The 8,439-nt window shown below is 34.1% G+C and overlaps 1 pseudogene; it reads left to right on the top strand.

The window, feature by feature from the left end:
- The first annotated feature begins 6,788 nt into the window (after positions 1-6,788).
- Positions 6,789-7,806, top strand: LOC114902300 (annotated as a pseudogene).
- Positions 7,807-8,439: the final 633 nt, after the last annotated feature.

Raw genomic sequence — 8,439 nt, 5'->3', positions numbered from 1 at the left:
ATTTTACGTTTGCTAGTGTAGAGTGGCTTACTGACATCTTAATTTTAACATGATGAAACCTATTTTGAACTTCTGAAAGCCAGATCTATGCTACTTTAAGCTACCAGTTCGTGCTACTATGTCACAGCTGCAATAGTAATTTAATATATTTTCCATCTCCTGAAAACACTAGTTCATTTTGGAACAACAACAAAAAAACCTTACAAAGTCAGAAATCATAAAATAAATGACCCAAAATCTTTAAATTAAGAGAAATTTTGTTTAACAATTTGATATCTGTAAGATGGATTGAGTTTCAGGGTTGGACAAGTCTTTCATTTTATAAATATAAGTATATATGTATTTATAGCACATAATCCAAAATTACAGCTAATTCTTCTAATAAAACTTTTTATGCACACAGGCATATGGGAAAAGCAAAGATCCTAAACATCACATCTTTTGCTGAATTCTTGAAATATTTTCAGAGAATGCTAATTGTCCATGTGCTATAATCTAATAATTGTATGAAATGTCTGACATAAAATAAAAACAATAAAGTTGATTATGTAAGAGAGACAAGAAGTAGCAGGAAGGAAGCTAAAACAAAAGGAAATATTTAATCTACAGTTTAGTTGTTGTACTTGAAACAGAATGTATGTGGAACCTGAGAGCTATGGATAAAAATATATTTATTTTTAAAAATCTCAGGAAGTAAACAGTTATTTTAGGGTTATCATTATTTTTCTTACATGAAAATTTAGCATTTTATAAGAAATCCAGAAATACAAATTCAAATTTCAAGAATATGTATTCCATGATACTTTGTATTCACCAGATATACAGGTTCTTCAAAAATACATCAGATGTTAATGATTATCTCCAATAAGAGATGACTTTCCTGAACATAAACACAATGTAAGTATATCAGTCAGAGTCACTGAGCATAGGAAAGTGACCTAACGCTGAACAGATGGGCAGATTCTGGAGATAATCAAAACAATCCTGATCCAGATTATGGCTCAGTAATTTACAACGGTGTTCTTATTAAAATTATTTAATCACTTCCCACTCTAAGGCTTGCTCTGGAGTTTCTCCTTTGCATATTTACTATGGAATACTGTGATAGAATAAGGTGACAAGCTGAGTAAGAATATAGTATTTTAAATTATAAAATTGATATTATATATCAGTTCACATCTTTTCTTCTCAGTTTTGTGGAATATAACCCATTCAGAGCATGGAATTGGGGCTCTAGGACATATTGGTGTTCTTTTAGCAGTTATTTTCATCTCTGGGAATTCTTTTGTTAATAGTCCATTTTCTCTTTTCAGGTAACAACAACAAATGGACACATTATTATTGAATAGCTCTACTCTCTCTTTGTCATCCATTAATTGTGGAACATTGTTCTAAGTGCAGTTATTACAATTTTTTCCACCTTACTGTCAGAACAGAGATTAAAATAAAATTTTCACTGTTGTTCTTAAACTTCTGTAACCCTTAGTTTTTCTGAGACTTGTGCTTCTCATTTATATTTGTTTTTAGTTATGCTTAGTTCTTATTTCCATCTTTTATACATTTCACTTAAGTTTATAAAAGTTGTAGTTGTTGGAGAACACCCTGGCCTCTTATACTAATGTTTTAGGCACCTCCTCTTCTTTTCCAATATAAAAGCAAATTATAATTGCATAACCAGAATTTTTTTTTGAGAGCTTTGCAACACTCTTGAGTTACTTTCTTTCTTCCAGTCTCAAAATATGGAACGGCCCAATAGCCTCTCTGGGTCATATTTCTTTCTATTACCTTCATATTTGTCTCTTCCTATTACTTTCTTTCCTAATGACCATAATAAGCATGCAAATTTTCTACAAACACTTCAAAAACTAATTCAACTGTAAACTTTAATTTTTCTAGATGGTAGTCTTCTCTTTGGCCAATGTGTTTTATTTTCCACTTATGATCATCTTGACACCCATTTTGATTCATTTTCCATATTCAAATTATTATAAAAAAGGTGTCCTTTTTGCATTGCTTCCTGTTTCCATCTCAGAACTATATATTCTGTAATTAAAGAAGCATGATGATCTATTTTCATCCCAAAATAAGGCCAGATATAATTATGCATATGGGCCACTTCTACCTTTGTCTACCAGTGGTGTTAGAAGATATTGATAAATCATGTTATTTGAGTCTCACATTGATGTCTTTGTTATCATGCCTTCTTCATATATGTTGACTAATATATATATATTTTGTATCACTAGTTTATATACTACAGTGTGAAAGGGATCATATGGTAATGCTTTGAACTTGTAGACCACACACACTGTGATGCTGATTTAGTAATTCTAAGGGAGTTCTCAGGGATATTTCTTAGTAGCATCTCAAACAATTATGATGAAGGAGGCTTTAGAGCCACATTGAGAAACTGTGCCCTATAATTTTTAAACAAAGGTACATTATGGATTCCTGACACTAAAACCTGCTCATTTGATTAGACTTCTAAAATGACTTATTTTATACTGTGTTATTTTCTCTCCTGTGATAGTGATTTTTCTTTGTTTGAATTTTTTTGGCCAAGAAAAGTGTAAAAAAAGAAAAAAAGGTGGGATGAAAGATGGTATTATAATGAGAATAGGAATGTAAGGCAACAAATAAATGTCACCTAATATCAACATTTTAGCACCAAATAAATAAGAAGAAAATCAGATCAATATACAGCATATTATTTTAGAGTTCAATGCTTTGACATTGCCATCTTTAATCTTTTCAAAAAGTTTTTGTGTAGTACAGACCAGCAAAATTTTATCATAGTCAACTGCAGTCACTAACCAACATTGAAATCACTGCCCTTAAAAATGGTAAGTTTATCATACATATTTTGATTTTAATCACACAAGCTAACTTTATTTCCAACACTTGGATATTTTGCTATTATCTTCCATTATTCTATTTACTGACTTAGTTTCTAATTTCAATAATCTGTGTTTTCCCTAGTTCTTTTTTCTGTGTGTGCTGCTGGCTAACACTCTCAAACATCATTGATGTAACTCAGTACAATTTTTTAATCCTTTCAAGGGAAATTTTGAAACATATATCAATTTTTAAATGCACAAACCTGACACAGCATTTCACCACTAGAAATTTGCTCTACAGATATATTGTCAAATATAAGCTGATATTTATATAATATATAAACAAAAATATTGATCGCAGCACAGTTTGTAATAGTAAAAAACTGATAACACTCCAAATGTCCATTAATAGATGACTGGCTTTATAAATCATGTTACATGTATATAATAGAATAATACCCAACTGATAAATCAATTAAATAATAATGTATGTGCTGCTAGCACCCAGATTAACAGCGAAATCATGGAAATGATAAACTGATAATGAGCTTGACATGGCAGGCCTTCATAAAGTGGAGGATGTTCATAGGGGGAAGGTGTCCGTGAAGTTTGGCATGGGAGGTTATAAACAATGTACTCATTATTAGTTTACAACTTTTTGACCAGAACCCATACTTTGTTCATCTGAATGATACAATCTTGATTTAATGAAAGCCTTATCAAAAATCATCTTTATCTCTGTCAACTCTTTTGTCCTCCACACATATTTTCAAGTGCCTACTGATGTCTCACAGATCTTTCAAATCAAATATGTCCCACACTGCACTCATCATATTCCCTGTATTGAACTCTCCAGATTATCACTAGGGAATCTGTTAATAAAGCAAAACTTAAACTTGTTGTAGTAAGGGAGAACATGACCTTGACAGAGTCTTAGCTTGGGAGCTAACTAGGATTGCACAAAATCTGAAGAAAATCTTTTATTTGGTAAATGGGCTGTTTGCGCATGTGAACAGATTCTTATCATTAATAAATTTGTCTGTAGGAATTTGCTAAAACAATTGGTGGAAATTCCTACAGGTCCCTAGTTCTTTATTGCTTTCTTTAATTTTTTTATGGTGAATATGGGAAAAGTTGTTAGAAAATGACCCCTCAGCTGGAACAAATAAGAAATTTGATATTTGGATAACATGAGCGCTTTCTTCCGGCTATTAGAGTTCACATTACACATCTCACATAAGCCTAGGATTATAGAATTGGCTTTGAACACTAGAACAGCTGAATCAAACAGAGCCTGAATGAAGAGATTCAGATGAATTCTGCCAGGAATAGGGCAAGTATAACTTACATACATTCATAAATGACCATACAATATCCTGTTCATTTTATAAATGTTTGTGACCTTATTGATCTTTTGTTGTTCTCAAAGGATATTTTTATCCTTTGAGAAAAATAAATATGCACACAGAACAATAATACATATAAAGATATTTTTGGACAAATTCTGATTTAACCTCAAGTATGGTTGGATTGTTGTGGATATTTTTACTCCCAATCATAATAATTGATATACATGTCACATTTTTGTAAATTTCTAATAATTAAGTTACAGTTATAAATGTTCCCCAAAACACTATTAAATTCCAAGGTTTCAATTCTAAAGAAGTCATTTCTTGTAAATATAATTTTATTTCCCTATGAAAATGGGGAGTTTGATTATATCTATATAAAATTAATATGCAAATTTTGAGTATTAAAAGAAAAAAAAGACTTCTTTATTAACTCATTTATGAATTCATTTAGTCCTTCATATGCTTCTAACTGTTGTTCCCTTCTAAACCCTCTCAGTCATGACTGTCAAACACCTTCATCCTTCAAATCTCAAGTTAACCTCCCTCCGATAAGGCATTTCTTCATCATTCTATACTTAATTAAATCCTCTTACTCTTCCATACATGTATTAAATCCAATGCAGAGTGCCACTGTAGAATTATCATACATATTATAATTACTGTGTTTCATGTGTACAAACTTTGTAACTTGGGATTATGTCATTTCATCTTTACATTTCCATAGACTAGCACATCAGAAACTACTACAGAAATGAATAAAGTAAGTTTACAGTTAAATCAAGTTGCATGATGATAAAATTTAATTTAGTACAAAATAAACTAAGAAGTCTTTATAAGAACAAATTAATTATCCTCACTTGTTTAGAAACTTGGACAAGTACATCACAGGATAAGGTGCAAGAAAAATTTCAGGGGGAAAATATTTATCTATTATTTTCACAAACATCTAAAAAACAAGGCCATCTGGTATAAAGAAGAATTCCAGCCAAAAAAATTGGTTTGACAACTTTGACATAAAAGCTACTTATTCCCAATGCCAATTTCTCATGTCTTGCCAGTTCAAAATCACATCTCCCTGAGAATAACATTTAGTTTCATTGGAATCTGATATACAAAATAGACCATTTTACCACATCAGGGATTACTGTGAATATATTTATTCAAGGTGCCAAACTGTATTGCAGACCAGTCCACAGTACAACTTGCCAAATAGATATGAATGATACAAGCTAATAACTAGGAAAGAGTATCAACTAGTAGAATCTGTGACTCAGGTACAGCGCAAATAGCACCAGCTGACACTAGGAATTAATCAGCATCCAATGTCTTAATGAGGGTGTTGTCGTTATTTCCTGTGAAAAAATTATTTTCTCTTTCCATGATGACTTAGGGGAGTTAGAAAAGAAGCTTTCCGGAAACAGGAGATCAGTATGTGTGGTCTATAATATTTAGCCTTTATGTTACCTAAGAACATCACCCTCATATAGCCAGAAACTGAAAATGACTAAGCCATTCTGTATTATTTTACAGACATCATTTGATACCTTTCTAATAATAACACTGTGATATAAATCATTGGTACTAATAGTTCTTCAATACAAAAATCAATGACCTTATTTTTGCCTTTTTCCTTTATACTCATGATGAATGAAGTCTAAAATAGAAAAGAAAGCAATTATTTCTTGTTTTAAGAGGAAAAGGCCTCATTCTATGACTTCCACATCCTTGACACAGATAACAATAGCAATCTAGGAGTAGTTAAGAAAATGTAGACAAGAATGCTCAGGGCTTCAGAGAGGTGGATTCCAAGAGAATGACATTATTAACATTTCAGATGTATAAATTGTCCCACTCATCTGCAAAAGGAGCCACTACTCTCTGTTCTACATTAAGCAGCTAAAAATAATGGTTCTCAGAACAGAAAAAAATAAAGCAAAATATAGCTCTGCTTTAAGGGCATTTGTTATTCATTAACCTCTGGTCAGTCAAAAAGCTACATGTTCTGGTTCATATATACTTAAAATTGTATTCATAATTATGAAAGTTATCACATTTTACAATCATTTGTATGACATATAATACTTTCATATAAGTTATGTGAAGCTATCAAACTGGAAATGAATAAGGATTTCTTTTACTATTGAACTTAGGTATAATGTATTTTATTTAGTTAGGATGCAGAATAATTCTGTTGTCTGGGTTAATTCAATAACAAACTTTTAAAGAAAACATTTGTTATTTTCTTCACTTTAACCCAGTAAAATTTCATCATTTAAAAATATAAATCCAACAAACTAGTGAACATAGAAAAAAAGAAGCAGACTCACAGATATAGAGAACAAACTAGCGATTACCAGAGGGGAGAGGGAAGGGGGAGGGGCAACATAAGGGTAGGGGACTAAGAGGTACAAATTATTATGTATATATTCTCCTCGTGTGGTCTCGCGGAGTCGGGTCCCCATCCGGGAGCGGCACCATATGGTGGAGGAAGGTGTCCCAGGACCGTCGGGTGCAGGCTCAGCAGAGGAGGAGTGTCATAAGGAGAGTTTCACCTTCTTGAAGATTAAAGCCTAGCAGTTCTGAGCTATTCCCAGTCCAAATGTCTGCAAAATTGAGAGAGACATCAAAACTCCTTCCACAAACTTCAGGTGACCCTGACTGCATTCTGGTAATGAAGGTGGAAGAGGAAGGGCCTGTAATATGGTCTGCAGCCGCCACTGAAGCAGCCACTACAGCTCAGAGACCTACCACCAGTAGTTCAGGCAGTTTGACTACCAGGAGTCACCTGGGCCACGGGAGGCTCTGAGCTGGCTCCGTGAGCTATGCTGTCAGTGGCTGAGGCCAGAGATGCACAGCAAGGAGCAGATGCTGGAGCTGCTTGTGCTGGAGCAGTTCCTGGCCATGTTGCCTGAGGAGCTGCAGGCCTGGTTTCAAGAGAATTGACCATAGAGTGGAGAGGAAGCCATGATGATGCTGGAGGAGCTGGAGAAAGAACATGACAGGGCGGCTGAACAGGTCTTTCTTGGACGAAATGAAGACATGCTTGCAAAGAAGCTACCAACTTGTGAAATCACTCAGGAGACACCACGTAGCCAGCTTAAGCCCACAAAAAAGCAACTGCAGTGGGCATCGAAGGAGCTTCACACCTTAAGACAAAATGACAGAGACACCGGAACTATAAATGTGAAATCAGCTTCAAGGCGAAAGACTTCTTCAGGCCAAGAACTGCATTACAAAGTTTCTAACACCCTTCAAATGAATGCTTCCCAGAGTTTCACCTTTAGAGGAACCTGTGAACAAGATAGAAAGTTTGAAAGAAGACAGGGAAACCATCCTCAAAAAAAAAAAAACACAAGTGTGATGAATGTGGGAAAGTCTTTAGGCAGAGTTCAGCCCTTAACCTACATCAGAGGATCTACAGTGGAGAGAAACCTTATACATGTGACGTGTGTGCAAAGGCTTTCAGCCGAAGTGCAATCCTGATTCAACATTGAAGAATCCACACTGGGGAGAAACCCTTCAAATGTCATGAATGTGGGGAAGCCTTTAGTCAGAGCTCAAATATTTTCAGACATAGCAAGAAACATGCTGGAGAAAAAGTCCCATCAGTGTTGTGAGGGAGTCAAAGCATTTACTGAGAACTTTTTCAACAGGGGAGCAGACACAAGGCACCAATACTCCTTTAGTATATATCGGTAGTTTCAGTGGGCACCAATTTCCTTTCAAAGGTTGTAAAAGCCACAGGAGAGAATGTAGAATATTTTCTGTCAGCATTGTTTGCTTTTCTGCTTTTCAGTACAGTATCAGTTCAGATGATTGAGACTCTAAAGCTTAAATTGGAATTTCATTCCTAGTGCAACTCTTGAAAAGATACTCTCAGACATGTTCTACTGTTTCCATTATTAACACATATAATGAACTAGTATGTTCCTTTTTAGACAAGTACATTTTCCCTGTTGAGAAGGAGTGTGTGAGTTAGTATATAAGTTGGTATTCTCCATTTCATTACTTGCACATTGGACTTATTAGACCAAAGATTAAATCAGTTTTTAAAAAAAATTTCCTGGGAATTCTCTGGCAGTCCAGTGGTTAGGACTCCACGCTTTCACTGCTGCATGCCTGGGTTCAATCCCTGATCAGGGAACTAATATCCTCCAAGTCACGTGGCATGGCCAAAAATAATAATAATAAAATAAAATAAATTTCCTGTTTTATTTTCTGTTACCAGATTCAAAATATGAGAATAGGAT

Source organism: Monodon monoceros, unplaced genomic scaffold (assembly GCF_005190385.1).
Source record: "Monodon monoceros isolate NGI ecotype Baffin Bay Population unplaced genomic scaffold, NGI_Narwhal_1 Super_Scaffold_20, whole genome shotgun sequence".
NCBI lineage: Eukaryota > Metazoa > Chordata > Mammalia > Artiodactyla > Monodontidae > Monodon > Monodon monoceros.
This window is presented reverse-complemented; position numbering and strand designations above follow the sequence as displayed.